General features: G+C 39.3%; 1 pseudogene; it reads left to right on the top strand.

The window, feature by feature from the left end:
• The first annotated feature begins 11,102 nt into the window (after positions 1-11,102).
• On the top strand, positions 11,103-12,319 carry LOC119508395 (annotated as a pseudogene).
• The last annotated feature ends 11,282 nt before the right edge of the window (positions 12,320-23,601 follow it).

The following is a 23,601-nucleotide window of genomic DNA, read 5'->3' as shown; positions in this document are numbered from 1 at the left end:
GCATTCATATTCAGCAACTGGCAGAAATCCCCACAATGTTTCCCTGATTCATGGAGTGAGGGCTATCCTGGTAGGAAAAGCCACGTGGAAGACACTAGAACTGCCCCTACCTAGCAAAATAGTAAATCAGAAGTGATACCAGTTTCCTGGAGGGATTTCACAGATTAGTGACTCACTTAAGGACTTGGATTCAAGGATGGTGATTCCCTCTACATCCCCATGCAACTCTCCTATTTGGCCTATGCAGAAAACAGGTCTTGGAGGATGACAGTGAATTATCATAAACTCAACCAGGTGGTAACTCCAATTGTAGCTGCTATTCTACATGTGGTATCATTGCTTGAGTAAATCAATACATCCCTGGTACCTGGTATGCAGCTTTTAATCTGGCAACTGCTTTTTTCTCAATAGCTATCAGTAAGGACCACCAGAAACAGTCTGCTTTCAGCTGGCAAGGCCAGCATTATACCTTCACTGTCCTACCTCAGGGGTGTATCAACTCTCCAACCCTATGTCATAATATTGTCCATAAGGACTTTGATCATTTCCCCCTCCCACAAGACATCACACTGGTCCACTATATTGATGATATTATGTTGATTGGACCTGGTGAACAAGAAGTAGCAACTACTCCAGACTTACTGGTAAGGCATTTATGTGTCAGAGGATGGGAGATAAATCCAACAAAAATACAGGGGCCTTCCACCTCAGTAAAATTTCTATGTATTTAGTGGTGTGGGGCATGTAAAGATATCTCTTCTAAGGTGAAGGATAAATTAGGTGTGCATGGCAGCACTCCATCACAAAATGGAACTGATATATATGAGATAGGGCTCAAGCGGGTCCTGAAGACACAAGTAAGTTACATGAGGAAGTGGCCCAAATGGTTGTGGCTCCCACTCTTTCCACATTACCTTTTTTTTCCCAGCCCAGAGCTATGGCCTCCTGGGGAGTTCCCTACAATCAATTGCCTGAGGGAGAGAAAACTCAGGCCTGGTTTACAGATGGTCTACACTGCATGCAAGTGCCATCCAAAATGGACAGCTGCAGCACTGCAGCCCCTTTTTGGGATGTCCCTGAAGGACAGTGGTGAGGGGAAATCCTCCCAGTAGGTGGAACTTCAAGCAGTGCACTTGATTGTTTCTTTTACTTGGAAGGAGAATTGGCCAAAGGTGTGTTTGTATGCTGACTCATGGGCTCTTGCTAATGGTATGGCTAGATGGTCAGGGACTTGGAAGGAACAGGTTAGAAAATTGGTGACAAAGAGGTCTGGAGAAGAGATATGTGGATAGACCTTTCTGAGTGGGCAAAATACATGAAGATATTTGGTTCCATGTGAATGCTCACCAGAGGGTGACTTCAGCAGAGGAAGGTTTTAATAATCAAGTGGATATGATGACCCATTCTGTAGGTACCAGTCAGCCTCTTTCCCCAGCCACACTTGTCATTGCCTAATGGGCTCATGAACAAAGTGATCATGGTGGTAGGGATGGTGGTTATGCATGGGCTCAGCAACATGGACTTCCACTTACCAAGGCTGACCTGGCCACAGCCACTGCTGAGTGCCCAATCTGCCAGCAGCAGAAACCCACACTCAGTCCCCAATATGGCACCATTTCCTGATGTGATCAACCTGCTACCTGGTGGAAGGTTGATTGCATAGGGCCACATCCATCATGGAACGGGTAGTGATTTATTCTAACTAGAATATACACATACTCCAGATATGGGTTTGCCTTTCCTTCACACAATGCTTCTGCCAAAACTACCATCCAGACTTACAGAATGCCTTATCTGCTGTCATGGTATTCCATACAGATTTGCTTCTGATCAAGGAATTCCCACTTCACAGCAAATGAAATATGGGAATGGTTACATGCTCATGGAATTCTCTGGTTTTACCATGTTCCCCATTACCCTAAAGCAGCTGGCTTGATAGAACAGTGGAATGGCTTTTTTGAAGACTCCTTTTGGGTGCCAACTAGGTGGTAATGCCTTGCAGGGTTGAGGCAATGTTCTCCAGAAGGCTGTGTATTCTCTAAACCAGTGTCCACTCTAAGATGCTGTTTCTCCCATAGCAAGGATTCACAGAATCAAGGGGTGGAAATGGGAGTGGCACCACTCACTATTATCCCTAGAGATACATGAGAAAAATTTTTGCTTCCTGTCCCTGCAAACTTAAGCTCTGCTGGTCTACAGAGCTCTTCCTAAAGGAGGAGCGCTTCCACCAGGAGACACAACAATTCCTTTTAACTGGAGGTTATGACTGTCACTGGCCACTTTTGGCTTCTCATGCCTCTGAACCAATAGGCAAAGGATATTACTGAACTGGCTTGGATGATTGCTCCTGACTATAACTACACAATGGAAGTGAAACGGAGTTTGCCTGTAATACAGGAGATCCCTTAGGTTGTCTCTTAATACTATCATGCCCTATGATTAAAATCAATGGAAAACTGCAACAACTCAGGACTACCAATCCCCAGAAACTTCAGGAATGAAGGTTGGGGTCACCCCACCAGGCAAAGAACCACAGCCAGCTGAGGTGCTTTCTGAAGGTAAAGGGAACATGGATGGGTAGTGGAAGTAGGTAGTGATGAATATGAACTTGATCATGTGCCCAATTACAGAAACATGGACTGTAATGGTATGAATATTTCTTCCTTGTTTTGTTATGAGTATGTTTGTATATGTACACAAAGCAAATATCTTTGTTTATTTCTTTATCTTATCCCCTTATCATTTAACATAAATTATACTGTTTATGTCATAGTATTTACGTCATAGGATACCAAGTTTATGAGTGTACATTACTTAAGGACTTGATCCTATTCAGGAGAGATCAAGTGAATTTCTGGTTGTATGCAAGACAGTTTTGAGTATTGTTAGGCCAAAAATATGTCTGCTATTGTTTGTTGTTTAGACATTAAGTATGGCTTAAGGTGATGTGTAAAGCTGCCAAGTTGACAAGGGATGGATTGTGTTGGTTAGGTTAATGTGTTAATTTGGCCAGGTAGTGGTGCACAGTTGTCTGGTCAAGCAAGCAACAGCCTATTACTGGGAGACATTTCATGGATTTATATTATCAATGAGTTGATTGCATTTATGGCTGGTTACATCTACAATCAACTAAAAAAAGTTTCTTCAGCAATGAGAGATATTTCATCCAATCACTTGAAAGTTATAAAAAGGAGAAGTGATGACTTCAGAAGTCAGAAGAGAGAATTTTCATCCCTACTTCAGCCAACCAGCTTCTCCTAGGGAATTCATTGAAAACCTTCATTGGAGTTACCAGCTTGCAGCCTGTCCTACAGAATTTGGACTTTGAATCCCTGCAGTTGCATGAGACACTTTTATAAAATCTCATAATGTGTACAGATATCTCCTGCTGGTTCTGTTTCCCTAGAGAACCCTGACTAATATGCTGGGTATCTACATATTTTCAAATCGCTCTCTGTCTGGGAAAGTTATACCTATTTATTCTCTGACAGAGGTGTTTGAATGTTTTTTTCTCTCTACCTTCACCAATACTGGATATTATCAACAAAGAAGCTTTTTGATCAAGGGTATGGCATGACCATAGCTGTTGTATGTCATGTAGCTGGTCTATTCCAGATCATTGTTTTTAATACATAATTCATTATCTATTTAACATCTTAAATCCATAAACTGGGTACTCAGAAAGTAAGGAAATGAAGATTTCTAATGTATTAGGATGTCAACTAAACATAGAATAATTTTCATCTGGCAGAAAACTAATTTTATTATATTTAGTCAGTGGCTCTTAAACCTTAGTACAAATTGAAATCATCTGGGAAGTTTAAAAAACATTGATATCTGGGTTCCACTCCCAGGATTCTCATTTAATTGATCTGCAATGTGGCCTGAGCATCGAGATTTTTAAAAGCAACTTGGGTGATTCTAATGTGAGCCAAGATCGAGAAACCCTGCTTCAAATGTTATTGTTAAAACCTACTTGGACTCCATGTGCACCAATCTCATAATGATGCCCCCTGTAGCTTCCTTTTACTGAGGCTCTCTTAAAACAATGATGATTTTAAGTATGATATTGTGTTTCACGTTTGGGAGAAACCTCACTAGATTCAAACCAGGCACTGTATAGTAATAGTCTGAAGAAATGTGTATATTTTTTCTTGGCAAAGACCCTGCACTGTTTTTCCAAGGTTTAATTTAATTTCTATACCTTGAGCCACAAAGACTAGGAAACATAACTATTCTTGGGTTTGAGTCAGACATTATGTTAGGCCTCCAGTGAATCAAATAGAAGCCTGGTAAATCTACAGAAAATGAACAAAATGAACAAACATGGTTCTTAGTAAATTCTCTTTAAGATAAAATGTATAAGTTAGAACAGCTCTGGGTTGTCTGATACAGAAAAGGTAGGATTTATACAAGGCAATATTAGTAGAATAATAAATAAGCTAGTCCAGTGGAAAATTTTTCTTTAGGTACTTCAACTGAGTAATATCTAACTTCCTCCATCTTATTCCTACATAATCTTCAAACATATTCATTGTGATTAATGATATTGGAAGGAAAATCTCACCATGTTTTGAGGGACAGATGTCCCCTCACCCTACTGACTGGGAGAATGAGTCACTCACTTCCCAGGGATCTTAGGATATTTTGGGGCTCCATGTCAACCTATCACTGCCAAGCAGCAGCTGACACTGTTAAGTGAACTTCTGAGAGGATAGGGAATGAGGTGTTAAAACTTAATTGGTGCAGAATTTCTGTTAGAGGTGATGGAAAAGTTTTGGTAATGGAAAATGGCGATTGTAGCACAATACTGTGAATGTAATTAACACCACTGAATTATATATTTGAATGTGGTTAAAGGGGGAAATTTTAGATTGTCTATATATATATTACTAAAATAAAGATAAAATTAAAAAGTGAACCTCAGCCTTTCAGAGATGCAACTGAGCTCTAAACTTTGGGAATCTGAGTTGCACATTGTGCCTGGGTTGGTAGCCAAGGCTGCAAGGCAGCAGCCACTTTCCAGGTATGATGAGGAGTGGGTTGCTGATTACTGGCAGCAGAGCATGAAGCCTGGGATTCATATCCTGACATCCCAGAGGAAAAAGGATGCTCTATCAGTGGTGTGCTGGTAAACCAGCCCAGGTGTGTATGTGTGTGGGGGAGGGTGGGAAATGGGGGGAGGCCCTGATTTATAGCATTTGTCAGTTTTTTTAAATGATTCAATTTATTCTTTAATTCACCTTTTTTTATTAAGATTTATTCACATACCATAGCATCATCCAAATTATATAATCCATTGATCACATTACCATCACATAGATGTTCATTCATCACCCCAATTAATTTTATTTAACATTTTCCTAGTACCACAAAAAGTGAAAGCAAGAATTAAAAAAAAAAAAAAGAGTAAAAATAGACCACCCAAATTGTCCCCCCATTCTTCCTTTGGTTTTTTGTTTTGTTTTGTTTTGTTTTTTGCCCCCATTTTTCTACTCAGCCATCCATACACTGGACAAAGGGGAGTGTGATCCATATGGCTTTCCCAATCACATTGTCACCCCTCATAAGCTACATTTTTATACAATCATCTTCAAGATTCAAGGGTTCTGGGTTGTAGTTTGATAGTTGCAGGTATTTACTGCTAGCTATTCCAATTCATTAAGACCTAAAAAGGGTTACCTACATTATGCGTAAGAGTTCCCACCAGAGTGACCTCTCGGCTCCTTCTGGAATCTCTCAGCAACTGAAACTTATTTTATTTCATTTCACATCTCCCTTTTGTTCAAGAAGATGTTCTCCATCCCATGATGCCAGGCCTAGATTTCTCAATGGGAGTCATATTCCACGTTGCCAGGGAGATTTACACTCCTGGGTGTCAGATTCTAGGAATAAATTTAACCAAGGATATAAAGAATCTATACACAGAAAAGTAAAAAATACTGCCAAAAGAAATCAAGGAAGACCTAAAAACTGGAAGGACATACCATGTTCATGTATTGGAAGACTAAATATAGTTAAGATGTCAATTCTACCCAAAAATGGTTTATAGATACAACACAATACCAATCAAAATCCCAACAACTCACTTTGCAGAAATAGAAAAACCAATAATCAAATTTATTTGAAAGGGTAGGGTGCCCTGAATAGCTACAAAATCTTGAGAAAGAAAAATGAAGTGGGAGATCTCATACTACTTGACTTTAAAGCACATTACAAAGCTATGGTGGTCAAAACAGGATGATACTGACATAAAGATAGATGTACTGAACAATGGAATCAAATTGAGGGTTCAGAAATAGACCCTCTCATCTATGGACAATTGATTTTTGACAAGGCTCCCAAGTCCACTCAACTGGGTAAGAACAGCCTCTCCAACAAATGGTGCTGAGAGAACTGGATATCCATAACCAAAAGAACGAAAAGGATCCCTATCTCACACATTACACAAAAATTACTCAAAATGGATCAAAGACCTAAACATTAGCACTAAGACCACAAAACTCTTAGAAGAAAATGTAGGGAAATGTCTTTAAGATCTTGTGGTAGGAGGTGGTTTCCTGGACCTTACACCCAAAGTGCAAGCCATGAAAGAAGAAATAGATAAATGGGATCTCCTCAAAAGTGAATACTTTTGCACATCAAAGAACTTTGTCAAGAGAGTAAAAAGGCAGCCTAATTCAATGAGAGAAAATATTCTGAATCCACATATCTGATAAGGTGTAATATCCAGAATTTTTAAAGAGATCTTATGGCGCAACAACAAAAAGACAAACAACCCAATTAAAAACTGGATGAAAGACACAGATAGATACATTTCCAGAGAGGAATTGTAAATGGCTTAAAAGCATACGAAAAGATGCCAGCTTCACTAGCTATTAGGGAAATGCAAATCAAAACCACAATGAAATATAATTTCATACCTACTAGAGTGGCCATTATCAGAAAAGCAGAAAACTATAAGAACTGGAAAGGTGTTCTAGTTTGCTAATGCTGCTGCTAAGCAAAATACCAGAAATGGATTGGTTTTTATAAAGGGGGTTCATTTGGTTACACAGTTACAGTCTTAAGGACATAAAGTGTCCAATGTAAGTCATCAATAATCGGGTACCTTCACTGGAGGATGGCCAGTGGTGTCCAGAAAACCTCTGTTAGCTGGGAAGGCATGTGGCTGGCATCTGCTTCAGAGTTCTGGTTTCAAAATGGCTTTCTCCCAGGACATTCCTCTCTAGGCTGCAGTTCCTCAAAAATGTCACTCTTAGTTGCTCTTGGGTCATTTGTCCCTTTTAGCTTCTCTGGAGCAAAAGTCTGCTTTCAACAGCCATCTTCAAACTGTCTCTCATCTGCAGCTCCTGTGCATCCTTTGAAGTGTCCCTCTTGGCTGTAGCAAGCTCGCTCCTTCTGTCTGAGCTTATATAGTGCTCCAGTAAACTCATTAAGGCCCATGCTGAATGGGCAGGGCCACATCTCCACAGAAACTATCTAATCAGGGTCATCACCCACAGTTGGGTGGGGTGCATCACCATGGAAATACTCAAAGAATTACAATGTAATCAACACTGATACATCTGCCCACACAAGATTGCATCAAAGATAATGGCGCTTTGGGGGACATAATATATTCAAACCGGCACAAGAGGATATGGAGAAATGGAGAAACTAATTCACTATTGGTGGGAATGTAGAATGGTGCAGCCAGTCTGGAAGGCAGTTTGGTGGTTCCTAAGGAAACTAAGTATAGAATTGCTGTATGATCCAGCAATACTGTTACTAGGTATATACTGGAAGAACTGAAAGCGGAGTCACAAATAGACATTTGCACACCAATGTTTATAGTGGCATTATTCACAATTGCCAATAGATGGAAACAGCCCAAATGTCCATCATCTGACGAGTGGATAAACAAATTGTGATATATACATATGATAGAATATTATGCAGCTGTAGGGTGAAATGAAATCTTGATGCATGCAGCAACGTGGGTGAAATTTGAGGGCATTATATTGAACAAAGTAAGCCAGAAACAAAAGGACAAATACGGTATGTTCTTACTAATATGAACTAACTATAGTGAGCAAACTCTGAGAGTTAAATTTGAAAGCATAGATTATCAGGAGACAGAAAGAGGGTAGAGATTAGGCAATTGATGCTTAAGGAGTACAAAATGTTTAATAAGGTTGACTGTAAACATTCAGAAATAGCACAATACTGTGTGACGGCAGCACAATAATGTAAGTATAATGAACAAAGCTGAGTGTGAGTATCATTGAAAGAGGAAGGCTAGGGTCATGTATGTCACCAGAAGAAAAGCTAGAGGATAAAAACTGGGACTGTATAACTTAGCAAAATCTAGGGTGGATGATAATGGTGGTATATTGTACAAATATAAGAAAGTTTTAAACTAGAACAAATGTCCTATTACAAGGTGTTAAAAATGAGATAGCATGTGGGAAAATACAATTAATGCAAACTAAGGTCAATAGTTAACAGTAGTAATTTTGTAATATTCTTTCATTAATTGTAACAAAGGCACTATACAAAGCTAAATGTCAGCAATAAGGCTATATAAAGGAGGGGTATGAGATATTTTTTCCCTTTCTTTTCAGAAGAAATGGGATGTTTTCATCTAGAGGTGGTGGTTGTACACTTAGGATGGATTGTATGGTGTGTGAATAAAACTGTTTAGAAAAATAACAAACTGCAAGGGTTGGAGAAAAAAGAATAATAACCTGGAGTCTTTTCCCATTTCAAATGATGGAAAAGTTTTGGTAATGGATGGTTGTGATGGTAGCACAACATTGTGAATGCAATTAATATCACTGCACTGTATACTTGAAAGTGGTTAAAATGGGAAATTTTACATGTGTATACATGTTACTACAATAACAATTACAAAGAAAAACCATAGAAATGTATAACACAAAAAGTGAACTTTAATGGAAACTATGGACTTTAGTTAATAATATAATTATAAAATATTGGTTCATCAATTATACAAAATGTATCACATTAATGCAAAATGTTGATAATAGGGAAAGCTGGGGGGAAGGGGAGGTCATTATATGGAAACCCTGTACTTTTTGCATGATTGTTCTGTAAACCTACAGCTGCTTAAATTGAGTACCTCTTTGTTGCGCAGATGTGGCCCTCTCTCTCTAGCTAAGCCAACTTGGTGGGTGAATTCACTGCCCTCCCCCCTATGTGGGACCTGACTCCGAGGGGTATACATCTCCCTGGCAACACAGGATAAGATTCCTGGGAATGAATCTGGACCTGGCATCATGGGACTGAGAACAGCTCCTTGACCAAAAGAGGAAAGTGAAATGAAACAAAATGAAGTTTCAGTGGCTGAGAGATTTCAAATGGGGTCAAGAGGTAACTCTGGTGGGCATTCTTATGCACTATATAGATATCCCATTTTAGGTTTTAGTGTATCAGAATAGCTAGAAGTAAATACTTGAAACTATCAAACTGCAACCCAGTAGCCTTGACTCTTGAAGACAGTTGTATAACTATGTAGTTTACAAAGGTGATAGTGTGATTGTGAAAACCTTGTGGATCACACTCCCTTTATTCAGTGTATGGGTGGATGAGTAGATAAATGGGGACAAAAACTAAATGAAAAATAGACTGGGATAGGGAGAAGATTTGGGTGTTCTTTTTTTTTTAATTTTTTATTCTTATTTTTATTCTTTCTGGTATAAGGAAAATGTTCAAAAATAGATTGGGGTGATGAATGCATAACTATATGATGGTACTGTGGACAGCTGATTGTACACCATGGATGATTGTATGGTATGTGAATATATCTCAATAAAATTGAATTTTAAAAAAGAGGGGAGAGGGGCAAGATGGTGGTATAAGGAGGTGTGGAATTTAATTAGTCCTCTGAAACAACTAGCATATAGCCAGGAACAACTAATAAATAGTCTGGACCAATGGTTTGGGGTCATCTGTGACCAGACAAACCTCATCCACCAATCTGGAATGGGTGGAACAGCTGACATCTCAGCATAAGAACAGGAAACCTGATATTGATTATAACCTCTTACTGAGACCTGGGCCTGTCTGGTCTGGGAAAATCTGATTGGGGTAATCAAGGAAACCAGATGCCTACACAACAAAAAACTATGAAACACACTAGAAAACAAAAACAAAAACAAAAAAAACGAAGATACGGCCCAGTCAAAGGAACAAATTTACACTTTAAATGAGGTACAGGAGTTGAAACAACTAATTAAAGATCTTCAAACAAATATGCTAAATCAATTCAAAAATCAAATCAATGAGTTGAGGGAAGATATGGCAAAAGAGATGAAGGATATAAAGAAGACATTGGGTGAACATAAGGAAGAACTTGAAAGTTTGAAAAATCAATTGGCAGAACTTATGGCAATGAAAGGCACAATAGAAGAGATGAAAAACACAATGGAGACATACAACAGCTGATTTGAAGAGGCAGAAGAAAGTATTCAGGAACTAGAGGACAGACCATCTGAAATCCTACACGAAAAAGAATGGATAGGGAAAAGAAGGGAAAAATATGAGCAACATCTCAGGGAACTGAATAACAACATGAAGCACATGTATACATGTCATGGGTGTCCCAGAAGGAGAAGAGAAGGGAAAAGTGGCAAAAACAATAATGGAGGAAATAATGACTGAAAATTTCCCATCTCTTATGAAAGACATAAAATTGGAGATCCAAGAAGGGCAGCGTGCCCCAAACAGAGTAGATTCAAATAGACCTGCTCCAAAACACATACTAATCAGATCATCAAATGTCAAAATCAAAAAGATAATTCTGAAACAGCAAGAGAAAAGATCCATCACATACAAAGGAAGCTCAATAAGACTATGTGCAGATTTCTCAGTAGAAAGCATGGAGGCATGAAGGCAATGGCATGATATATTCAAGATACTGAAAGAGAAAAACTGGCAACTTAGAATTCTATATTCAGCAAAACTGTCCTTCAAAAATGAGGGACAGTTTAAAATATTTTCAGACAGACACTGAGGGTTTGTGAACAAGAGACCTGCTCTGCAAAAAATACTAAAGGGAGCTTTACAGGCTGATAGGAAAAGACGGGAAGAATGTAGTAATGAAGACTATTAGTGAGGGTAAAAAGAGAGAGAGGCTGTGAGGAGGAGGTGGTGGAGGAGAAGGCTGCTCGCAGAGAGCTGCAAGCTAAAGCGCGGAGCATGAGTGAGGGAGTCCAGCCGCCTGCCCGCCAGCCTCTGTCGCCTCCGCCGCCTCCCCTCCATAAGCAGGAGCCCCAGCCGGGGCCGGGACCCTGCCCCTGCTCCCTGCCCCTGCCCCAGCCCCTCCCTCATCATCAGGCCTAGAAGACAGCGAGAGCGAGGCAAAAGGAGAGCAAGCGCCGGGAGAAGGCGGCCTGACCCATGAGCGCCACCACGTGTGGCTTGAGGGGAAGCCGCCTGCCCACCCCCTTCGCCTTCCCTCCCCCCCACCCCTGCTCCCCGCCTCTCCCTGGCCGCGGAGCAGCACCCTGTCGGCGCCGGTGGCCAAAGTCAGTAAAAAGGAGCTCAACTCCAACCACGACGGGCCGGTGAGACCTCAGAAAAAGAAGAGCAGGAAGCAATTGAACATATTGATGAAGTACAAAATGAAATAGTCAGACTGAATGAGCAAGCCAGTGAGGAGATTCTGAAAGTAGAACAGGAATACAATAAACTCTCTTTCAGAAGAGGTCAGAATTGATCTCCAAAATTCCAAATTTTGGGGTAACAACATTTGTCAACCATCCACAAGTGTCTGCACTTCTTGGGGAGGAGGATGAAGAGGCTGTATTATCTGACCAGAGTTGAAGTGACAGAATGTGAAGATATTAAATCAGGGTACAGAATAGATTTTTATTTTGATGAAAATCCTTACTTCAAAAATAAAGTTCTCTCCAAAGAATTTCATCTGAATGAGAGTGGTGATCCATCCTCAAAGTCGACTGAAATCAAATGGAAATCTGGAAAGGACTTGACGAAACGTTCAAGACAAACACAGGAAAAAAGCCAGCAGGAAGAGCAGCATGAAGAACCAGAGAGCTTCCTTACCTGGTTACTGACCATTCTGATGCAGGTGCAGATGAGCTAGGAGAGGTCAGCAAAGATGATATTTGGCTAAATCCATTACAGTACTATTTGGTTCCTGTTATGGATGATGGAGAAGGGGAAGGAGAAGAAGATGATGCTGATGAAGAAGAAGGATTGGAAGATATTGATGAAGAAGGGGATGAGCATGAAGGGTAAGAAGATGAAGATGATGATGAAGGAGAGGAAGGAGGATGAAGGAGAAGATGACTAATAGAACAATGCTGGATTCCAACCTTCCCTTTTTAATTTTCTCCAGTCCCTGGGAGAAAATTGCAGTCTTTATTTTATTTTATTTTTCCTCTTGTGCTCAGTCACCCTGTTTTGTTTTGTTTTTTCAATCTTCATTGTATTGAGATATATTCACATACCATGCAGTCATACAAAACAAATCGTACATTCGATTCTTCACAGTACCATTACATAGTTGTACATTCATCACCTAAATCAATCCCTGACACCTTCATTAGCACACACACAAAAATAACAAGAATAAGACAAAGTGAAAAAGAGCAATTGAAGTAAAAAAGAACACTGGGTACCTTTGTCTGTTTGTTTATTTGTTTTCTTCCCCTATTTTTCTACTCATCCATCCATAAACTAGACAAAAGGGAGTGTGGTCCTTATGGTTTTCCCAATCCCATTGTCACCCCTCATAAACTACATTTTTATACAACTGTCTTCGAGATTCATGGGTTCTGGGTTGTAGTTTGATAGTTTCAGGTATCTACCACCAGCTACCCCAATTCTTTAGAACCTAAAAAGGGTTGTCTAAAGTGTGCGTAAGAGTGCCCACTAGAGTGACCTCTCGGCTCCTTTTGGAATCTCTCTGCTACTGAAGCTTATTTCATTTCCTTTCACATCCCCCTTTTGGTCAAGAAGATGTTCTCCGTCCCACGATGCCGGGTCTACATTCCTCCCCGGGAGTCATATTCCACGTTGCCAGGGAGATTCACTCCCCTGGGTGTCTGATCCCATGTAGGGGGGAGGGCAGTGATTTCACCTTTCAAGTTGGCTTAGCCAGAGAGAGAGGGCCACATCTGAGCAAAAAGAGGCATTCGGGAGGAGGCTCTTAGGCACAACCACAGGGAGGCCTAGCCTCTCCTTTGCAGTAACCGTCTTCCCAAGGGTAAAACCTACGGTAGAGGGCTCTACCCATCAAACCACCAGTTCCCTATGTCTGTGGTCATATTAGCAACCATGGAGGTGGGGTAGGCGAATACCCCTGCATTCTCCACAGGCTCCTCAAGGGGGCACTACATCTTTTTTCCCTTGTTTTTCTTTTTTTTTTTTTTTAACTTTCCCTTCTTTTTTTTTTTTTTTTTTTTTAATTCAGTTTTATTGAAATATATTCACAAACCATACAGTCATCAATGGTATACAGTCAACTGTTCACAGTATGATCATATAGTTATGCGTTCATCACCACAATCTATTTCTGAACATTTTCCTTACATCAGAAAGAATCAGAATAAGAATAAAAAATAAAAGTGAAAAGAGAATACCCGAACCATCCCCCCATCCCACCCTATTTGTCATTTAGTTTTTACTCCCATTTTTCTACTGATTTTTTTTCAATTTTTTAACTTTGTTTATCAAAAAATTAAAAACAAACAGGCAAACAACAACCAAAAAAACCCCACAACATTTCAAACAAAGCAATGGATTAAGGAAAACAAATAACCTAAAATAACTACTTTGCTTCCAATATGTTCCTACCATACCCCAAGAAAATTAATAAACCATGTCCAAACAGAGGAGTAAGAAAAACAAATAATCTAAAATAACTACATTGCTTCCAACATGTTCCTACCATACCCCAAGAAAATTAACAACCCCTAAGAAAACAAAGGAATAAGAGAAAAAAAAAACCTAAAATAACTCTATTGCTTCCAACATGATCTTCCTATATCCAAGAAAGTTTACAAACCATAATCATTGCTGAGCATTCCCATAACATAGAGATTACCCTCCATAGTTTATCTGTTCTTATTAGATTATCATTCCCCCTCCACTAATTGCTATCTCTAGGTCCCCTACATTCTACAGTATAAAACATTGTACATTTTTCACAGAATTCACATTAGTGGTAACATACAATATCTCTCTTTTTATGCCTGGCTTATTTTGCTCAGCATTATGTCTTTTTTTTTTTTTTTTTTTTTTTTTTTAATCTTCATTTTATTGAGATATATTCACATACCACGCAGTCATACAAAACAAATCATACTTTTGATTATTCACAGTACCATTGCATAGTTGTACATTCATCACCCAAATCAATCCCTGACACCTTCATTAGCACACACACAAGAATAACAAGAATAATAATTAGAGTGAAAAAGAGCAATTGAAGTAAAAAAGAACACTGGGTACCTTTGTCTGTTTGTTTCCTTCCCCTATTTTTCTACTCATCCATCCATAAACTAGACAAAGTGGAGTGTGGTCCTTATGGCTTTCCCAATCCCCTTGTCAACCCTCATAAGCTACATTTTTATACAACTGTCTTCGAGATTCATGGGTTCTGGGTTGTAGTTTGATAGTTTCAGGTATCCACCACCAGCTACCCCAATTCTTTAGAACCTAAAAAGGGTTGTCTAAAGTGTGCATAAGAGTGCCCACCAGAGTGACCTCTCGGCTCGTTTTGGAATCTCTCTGCCACTGAAGCTTATTTCATTTCCTTTCACATCCCCCTTTTGGTCAAGAAGATGTTCTCCGTCCCACGATGCCGGGTCTACATTCCTCCCCGGGAGTCATATTCCACGTTGCCAGGGAGATTCACTCCCCTGGGTGTCTGATCCCACGTAGGGGGGAGGGCAGTGATTTCACCTTTCAAGTTGGCTTTGCCAGAGAGAGAGGGCCACATCTGAGCAACAAAGAGGCATTCGGGAGGAGGCTCTTAGGCACAAATATAGGGAGGCCTAGCCTCTCCTTTGCAGCAACCGTCTTCCCAAGGGTAAAACTTATGGTAGAGGGCTCAACCCATCAAACCACCAGTCCCCTATATCTGTGATCATGTTAGCAACCATGGAGGTGGGGTAGGTGAATACCCCTGCATTCTCCACAGGCTCCTCAAGGGGGCACTACATCTTTTGTTTTTTTTTCCTTGTTTTTCTTTCTTTTTTATTTTTTTTTTTAACTTTCCCTTCTTTTTTAAATCAACTGTATGAAAAAAAGTTAAAAAGAAAACAAACATACAATAAAAGAACATTTCAAAGAGACCATAACAGGGGAGTAAGAAAAAGACAACTAACCTAAGATAACTGCTTAACTTCCAACATGTTCATACTTTACCCCAAGAAAGTTACCTAATATAGCAACATTTCTGTGCACTTGTTCCTACTATATCCATCAGAAATTAACAGACCATAGTCATTCCTGGGCATCCCCAGAACATTAAATAGCTTATCTGTTCTTCTTGGATTATTGTTCCCCCTTCCTTAATTGCTCTCTATTGCTAGTTCCCCTACATTCTACATTGTAAACCATTTGTTTTACATTTTTCAAAGTTCACATTAGTGGTAGCATGTAATATTTCTCTTTTTGTGCCTGGCTTATTTCGCTCAGCATTATGTCTTCAAGGTTCATCCATATTGTCATATGTTTCACGAGATCGTTCCTTCTTACTGCTGCGTAGTATTCCATCGTGTGTATATACCACATTTTATTTATCCACTCATCTGTTGAAGGACATTTGGGTTGTTTCCATCTCTTGGCAATTGTGAATAATGCTGCTATGAACATTGGCGTGCAGATATCTGTTCGTGTCACTGCTTTCCGATCTTCTGGGTATATACCGAGAAGTGCAATCGCTGGATCGAATGGTAACTCTATATCTAGTTTTCTAAGGAACTGCCAGATTGTCTTCCAGAGTGGCTGAACCATTATACAGTCCCACCAACAATGAATAAGAGTTCCAATTTCTCCACATCCCCTCCAGCATTTGTAGTTTCCTGTTTGTTTAATGGTAGCCATTCTAACCGGTGTTAGATGGTATCTCATTGTGGTCTTAATTTGCATCTCTCTAATAGCTAGTGAAGCTGAACATTTTTTCATGTGTTTCTTGGCCATTTGTATTTCCTCTTCAGAGAACTGTCTTTTCATATCTTTTGCCCATTTTATAATTGGGCTGTCTGTACTATTGTCATTGAGTTGTAGGATTTCTTTATATATGCAAGATATCAGTCTTTTGTCAGATACATGGTTTCCAAAAATTTTTTCCCATTGAGTTGGCTGCCTCTTTACCTTTTTGAGAAATTCCTTTGAGGTACAGAAACTTCTAAGCTTGAGGAGTTCCCATTTATTTTTTCTTTTTGTTGCTTGTGCTTTGGGTGTAAAGTCTAGGAAGTGGCCGCCTAATACAAGGTCTTGAAGATGTTTTCCTACATTATCTTCTAGGAGTTTTATGGTACTTTCTTTGATATTGAGATCTTTGGTCCATTTTGAGTTAATTTTTGTGTAGGGGGTGAGGTAGGGGTCCTTTTTCATTCTTTTGGATATGGATATCCAACTCTCCCAGTCCCATTTGTTGAAAAGACCATTATGGCTCAGTTCAGTGACTTTGGGGGCCTTATCAAAGATCAGTCGGCCATAGATCTGAGGGTCTATCTCTGAATTCTCAATTCGATTCCATTGATCTATATGTCTATCTTTGTGCCAGTACCATGCTGTTTTGGCAACTGTGGCTTTATAATAAGCTTCAAAGTCAGGGAGTGTAAGTCCTCCCACTTCGTTTTTCTTTTTTAGAGTGTCTTTAGCAATTCAAGGCATCTTCCCTTTCCAAATAAATTTGATAACTAGCTTTTCCAAGTCTGCAAAGTAGGTTGTTGGAATTTTGATTGGGATTGCATTAAATCTGTAGATGAGTTTGGGTAGAATTGACATCTTAATGACATTTAGTCTTCCTATCCATGAACATGGAATTTTTTTCCATCTTTTAAGGTCCCCTCCTATTTCTTTTAGTAGAGTTATGTAGTTTTCTTTGTGTAGGTCTTTTACATGTTTGGTTAAGTTTATTCTTAGGTACTTGAATTTTTAGTTGCTATTGAAAATGGTATCTTTTTCTTGAGTGTCTCTTCAGTTTGTTCATTTCTAGCATATAGAAACATTACTGACTTCTGTGCATTAATCTTGTATCCCGCTACTTTGCTAAATTTGTTTATTAGCTCTAGTAGCTGTATCGTCGATTTCTCAGGGTTTTCTAGATATAAGATCATATCATCTGCAAACAATGAGAGTTTTACTTCTTCTTTTCCAATTTGGATGCCTTTTATTTCTTTGTCTTGCCGGATTGCCCTGGCTAGCACTTCCAGCACAATGTTGAATAACAGTGGTGACAGCGGGCATCCTTGTCTTGTTCCTGATCTTAGAGGGAAGGCTTTCAGTCTCTCACCATTGAGTACTATGCTGGCTGTGGTTTTTTCATATATGCTCTTTATCATGTTGAGGAAGTTTCCTTCAATTCCTACCTTTTGAAGTGTTTTTATCAAAAACGGATGTTGGATTTTGTCAAATACTTTTTCAGCATCTATTGAGATGATCAATTGATTTTTCCCTTTTGATTTGTTAATGTGTTGTAATACATTGATTGATTTTCTTATGTTGAACCATCCTTGCATGCCTGGAATGAACCCCACTTGGTCATGGTGTATGATTTTTTTAATGTGTCTTTGGATTCGATTCGCAAGTATTTTGCTGAGGATTTTTGCATCTATATTCATTAGGGAGATTGGCCGATAGTTTTCCTTTTTTGTAGCATCTTTGCCTGGTTTTGGTATTAGATTGATGTTAGCTTCATAAAATGAGTTAGGTAGTGTTCCATTTTCTTCAATGTTTTGAAAGAGTTTGAGTAAGATTGGTGTCAGATCTTTCTGGAAAGTTTGGTAGAATTCCCCTGTGAAGCCATCTGGCCCTGGGCATTTAGTTGTGGGAAGATTTTTGATGACTAATTGGATCTCTTTGCTCGTGATGGGTTGGTTGAGGTCTTCTATTTCTTCTCTGGTCAGTCTAGGTTGTTCATATGTTTCCATGAAATTGTCCATTTCTTCTACATTATGTAGTTTGTTGCCATACAGTTGTTCATAATATCCTCTTATAATTTTTTTAATTTCTTCAGGATCTGCAGTTATGTCACCTTTTTCATTCATTATTTTGTTTATATGGGTCTTCTCTCTTTTTGATTTTGTTAGTCTAGCTAGGGGCTTGTCAATCTTGTTGATCTTCTCAAAGAACCAACTTTTGGTGATATTTATCCTCTCTATTGTTTTTTTGTTCTCTATGTCATTTATTTCTGCTTTAATCCTTGTTATTTCTTTTCTTCTACTTGGTTTAGGATTGGTTTGCTGTTCATTTTCTAGCTTCTTCAGTTGATCCATTAGTTGTTTCACTTTGGCTCTTTCTTCCTTTTTAATTTATGTGTTCGGTGCTATAAATTTTCCCCTTAGCACTGCTTTTGCTGCATCCCATAGGTTTTGGTATGTTGTGTTCTCATTTTCATTCATCTCTATATATTTAACAATTTCTCTTGCTATTTCTTCATTAACCCACTGATTGTTTAGGAGTGTGTTGTTTAACCTCCAGGTATTTGTGAATTTTCTAAGTCTCTGATGGTTATTGACTTCTAATTGTATTCCATTGTGGTCAGAGAATGTGCTTTGAATAATTTCAATCTTTTTAAATTTATTGAGGCTTGTTTTATGTCCCAGCATATGATCTATTCTGGAGAAAGTTCCGTGAGCACTAGAAAAGTATGTATATCCTGGTGATTTGGGATGTAATGTCCTGTATATGTCTGTTAAATCTAATTCATTCATCAGATTGTTTAGGTTTTCAATTTCCTTATTGGTCTTCTGTCTGGTTGATCTATGTATAGGAGAGAGTGATGTGTTGAAGTCTCCCACAATTATTGTGGAAACATCAATTGCTTCCTTTAGTTTTGCCAGTGTTTCTCTCATGTATTTTGTGGCACCTTGATTGGGTGCATAGACATTTACGATTGTTATTTCTTCTTGCTGAATTGCCCCTTTTATTAGTATGTAGTGGCCTTCTTTGTTTCTCAAAACATCCCTGCATTTGAAGTCTATTTTATCTGAGATTAATATTGCTACACCTGCTTTCTTTTGGCTGTAGCTTGCATGAAATATTTTTTTCCATCCTTTCACTTTCAGTTTCTTTGTGTCCCTGTGTCTAAGATGAGTCTCTTGTATGCAACATATTGATGGTTCATTTTTTTTGATCCATTCTGCGAATCTATATCTTTTAATTGGGGAGTTTAATCCATTTACATTCAACGTTAAAACCGTGAAGGCATTTCTTGAATTGGCCATCTTATCCTTTGGTTTATGATTGCCATATTTTTCCCTCTCTCTATTAATATCCTTTATTGTACCCATACCGAATCTCTTTAGTACTGAACCTTTCTCCAAGTCTCTCTGTCCTGTCTTTGTTTCTCTGTCTGTAGGGCTCCCTTTAGTATCTCCAGTAGGGCAGGTCTCTTGTTAGCAAATTCTCTCAGCATTTGTTTGTCTGTGAAAAATTTAAGCTCTCCCTCAAATTTGAAGGAGAGCTTTGCTGGATAAAGTATTCTTGGCTGGAAATTTTTCTCACTCAGAATTTTAAATATATCGTGCCAGTGCCTTCTCACCTCCATGGTGGCTGCTGAGTAGTCACTACTTAGTCTTATGCTGTTTCCTTTGTATGTGGTGAATTGCTTTTCTCTCGCTGCTTTCAGAACTTGCTCCTTCTCTTCTATGTTTGACAGTGTGATCAGAATATGTCTCGGAGTGGGTTTATTTGGATTTATTCTATTTGGAGTTCGCTGAGCATTTATGATTTGTGTATTTATGTTGTTTAGAAGATTTGGGACGTTTTCCCCAACAATTTCTTTGAATACTCTTCCTAAACCTTTACCCTTTTCTTCCCCTTCTGGAACACCAATGAGTCTTATATTTGGACGTTTCATATTATCTATCATATCCCTGAGGTCCATTTCGATGTTTTCAATTTTTCTCCCCATTCTTTCTTTTATGCTTTCATTTTCCATTCTGTCATCTTCCAGGTCACTGATTCGTTGTTCAACTTTCTCTAGTCTTGTACTATGAGTGTCCAGAATCTTTTTAATTTGGTCAACAGTTTCTTTAATTTCCATAAGATCATCCATTTTTTTATTTAGTCTTGCAATGTCTTCTTTATGCTCTTCTAGAGTCTTCTTGATTTCCTTTATATCCCGTACTATGGTCTCATTGTTCATCTTTAGTTCTTTGGGTAGCTGCTCTAGGTGGTGTGTCTCTTCTGATCTTTTGATTTGGGTGCTTGGGCTTGGGTTATCCATATCATCTGGTTTTTTCATATGCTTTATAATTTTCTGTTGTTTTTGGCCTCTTGGCATTTGCTGAACTTGATAGGGTTCTTTTAGGATTTGTAGACCAATTGAAGTCCTTATCTCTAATTTATCAGATCTACAGCTTCGTGGAGTACACTTTCTCTAACTAACCAGCAGGTGGCGTCCACGAGCCACCTGTTCTCCACAAGCCAGTTCTCCCCTGCTTAGCCTTTTTGGTGAGTGGGGGAGTGAGTCTTGTGGGGTCCAATTGGTGTACCAAGCTTGCGTGTGTAGTTGGTGTTGCCCGCCCTGTATATGGGGTGTGTTTCTGGGCAGTCAGGGAGGGGGGGTGGCTCTAACAATCAAATCTCCCTGGTGATCCTAGAGTTTTAAAGCTGCTGCAATAGTCTAATCCTTCAGTTCAGTCCTGCCACAGTTTGTCTCTGCCACTGACCCACAAGTCCTTGGTATTGGCATATCGCTCCTGAGACTTGCAAGTGGGCCCCTCTTCCAGGCTGTGCACCCCAGGTCCTCTGTTGAGGGATGACTGTGCTATGTCACAGGTGAGTGCCGTCCCCCCAGGGCAGTTCTGGGCTGCTGGGCTGTGTAGGGAGGCTCCCAGTCTGCTGAAATGATGACTGAATGGGGCTTTGTTAATTCACACTGCTCTACCTTCCCAACTCTGGGACAATCAGCTGAGGTTGCAGGGAAGGCTAATGTCCACACCCAGTTTTGTGGTGTGTGCATGTTATTTGAAGCACTTCTGTCACACTGGGTTGTCTGGGGCATCTCTGGGCTATGGGGCTGGCAATGGGCAGGAGTATTTCCTGTCCACCAGAATGATGGCTGTGAGCGGACACCCCCCTTTTCTTGGGAAGTTGTGGTGTTTAGTGAATTTTCTCAGCCACTGGATTATTGCCTTTTGTCTCAGAGCTCTCTTAGTTCTGCTCTTGTCTTGACCTGCCCAAATTGCAAGTCTTTGAAGCTTTCTGTATTGGGCTTCTTAGAGTAATTGTTTTAGGGAAAAAAAAAAAAAAAAAAGGGCCCTCCTCAGAGATCTAATGGGTTATTGAAATGCTAAGAGACAAAGCAATTAGGGCCATTAAGGAAAGGTCCACAGGGCAGAGAGATCAGCTTTTCTTCGGGATTTGCATATGAGCCTCAGGGCCTGAGCTCTGCCCTTCCCCTTTCTATGTTCACCAGAACTCCAAAAATCCTCCGCTTTTATTTTGGAGTTTTTCGTGTTGTTTTTTTCTATGCCTGTCTACTCTCTGCTGGGCTGACTGCTCTCAGATTCTCTGGTGTCTGGTCTCAGTCTATCTATGGTTGGAGTTTTGATCAGTAGAATGAGTTTCCGATAAGGGCTGCCACTGCAGTTCTCCCTTCTCCTTCCCGGAGCTGACAGTCCCTCCTCCCACGGGACTGAGCCTGGCAGGGAGGGGTGTGGGTCCCCTGGCCACAAAAACTTACAGATTTCATTGATCTCAGCAGTTCCACATTTTCATGAGTGTTGTATGAAGTATGCCCAAAGTCAGATTGCTCTGTGGTGTCCAGTCCACGCAGTTCCTGTCTTTCTACCTACTTTCCTGGAGGAGTAACTAAAACATACAGCTCACCAGTCCACCATCTTGCCCCGCCTCCCAATATGGTTTATATTTAATTAACCACAACACTATTTCCCTGACTCAAAATAGGGTAAACTATTAGATAGCAGAAAAACTGATACTCTAATCAGAAGATTTTTTTTTTTCATACATGAGCAAGGTAAATGTTGCTAGCTACTGATTTTGGAAATAGTATTATTCCTTGAAAACAACTATAAGTTTCTTCTATTAGCAGCAGGAACTGTTTCTAAAGGCTTCCTCTGTGCCAAGCATGGTGTTAAACCCTTTGTAAGTAACATCCCTTTTGAGCCTCACGAAAACCTTCTGTGATAGGTATTATATTCTTTTTACAGATAGTAGTAATAGCTAATAAATATGACCACTTAGTCTGTGCTAGACATTGTGCCAAGTATTTTACATGCATTATCTCATTTCAATCAGCCCAACAATCTTCTGAGATAGGTAGCCAGTTTGCTAATGGATATACTATATAGGTAAATTTGATGTTAGAGTTATAGAACAGGAAGCTTTTGATTACATATTATCTTACCCTCTGAAATTACATAATTTCAAGGATCTGCCAAGACTATTGTGCCAGAGCCAGTTCCATTAAAAATAGTTATTGAAGTTGAGATAGGAGAGAAAACAGATATTGGGGCAAAGTTATACTCAAGGTGTGTTTGTGTAGCATAACATTGTGAATGTAATTAGCAGCAATGGAATATATATTTGAATGCAGTTAAAAGGGGAAAATTTAGGCTGAATATATGTTACTAAGAATAAAAAATTTAAAAACAAAACAAAACCATAGGACTATACAACACAAACGAACACTAACGTTACCCACGGACCATAGTTAATAGTACAATTATAATATTCTTTCATCATTTGTAACAAATGTACCACACTAAGTGAAGGTGCTAATAATGGGCAAACCCTAATGTAAACTATGGACGTTACTTAATAATATACCTATAAAATACTGGTTCCTCAATTGTACCAAATGTACCACATTAATGCAAAATGTTAATAATCAGGGAAACTCTGGGGGTGGGCTGCAGGAGGTATATGGGAACTCCATATTTTCTGCATGATTTTTCTGTAAACCTACAATTTCTGTAATTAAAAAAAAAAAAGTCTGTTTGTACATTCCTTTGATAATCTTTCCACACCCACTACCCATAGTTGTAGAATAAGATAGGCTATGAAAAATTTGAATTTGGGGGAGCCAGGCCACAGGTAAAAATAAATTCAGTTTGGAAACTGCACATTTGAAGAGTAAACTGTCCTTAATACTCAGTAACACATCATAGCTTTTCCAAAGATAAAAATGGTGATATGGTTAAAGAAGTATGTTGTTTCAGGGCGTCTGTTGCTATTAATAAAACAGCCTCTCTGCAGGAAGTACACATAGACAGCTCACAAAAACCGGAAAGTCACTCAGGAACCTGCTTTAAAACTTGCAGTCTGAACTCCTGAAATTGTCCTCAAGCCACAAGGAATGGATATCACAAATTAGAAGTCAAAGAGAACAAGGCAGTTTCTCTCATACTTTATTCTAACTCAGATAAT

Source organism: Choloepus didactylus, chromosome 13 (assembly GCF_015220235.1).
Source record: "Choloepus didactylus isolate mChoDid1 chromosome 13, mChoDid1.pri, whole genome shotgun sequence".
NCBI lineage: Eukaryota > Metazoa > Chordata > Mammalia > Pilosa > Megalonychidae > Choloepus > Choloepus didactylus.
The sequence above is the reverse complement of the archived record's forward strand: the minus strand, read 5'-3'. Positions and strand labels throughout refer to the sequence as shown.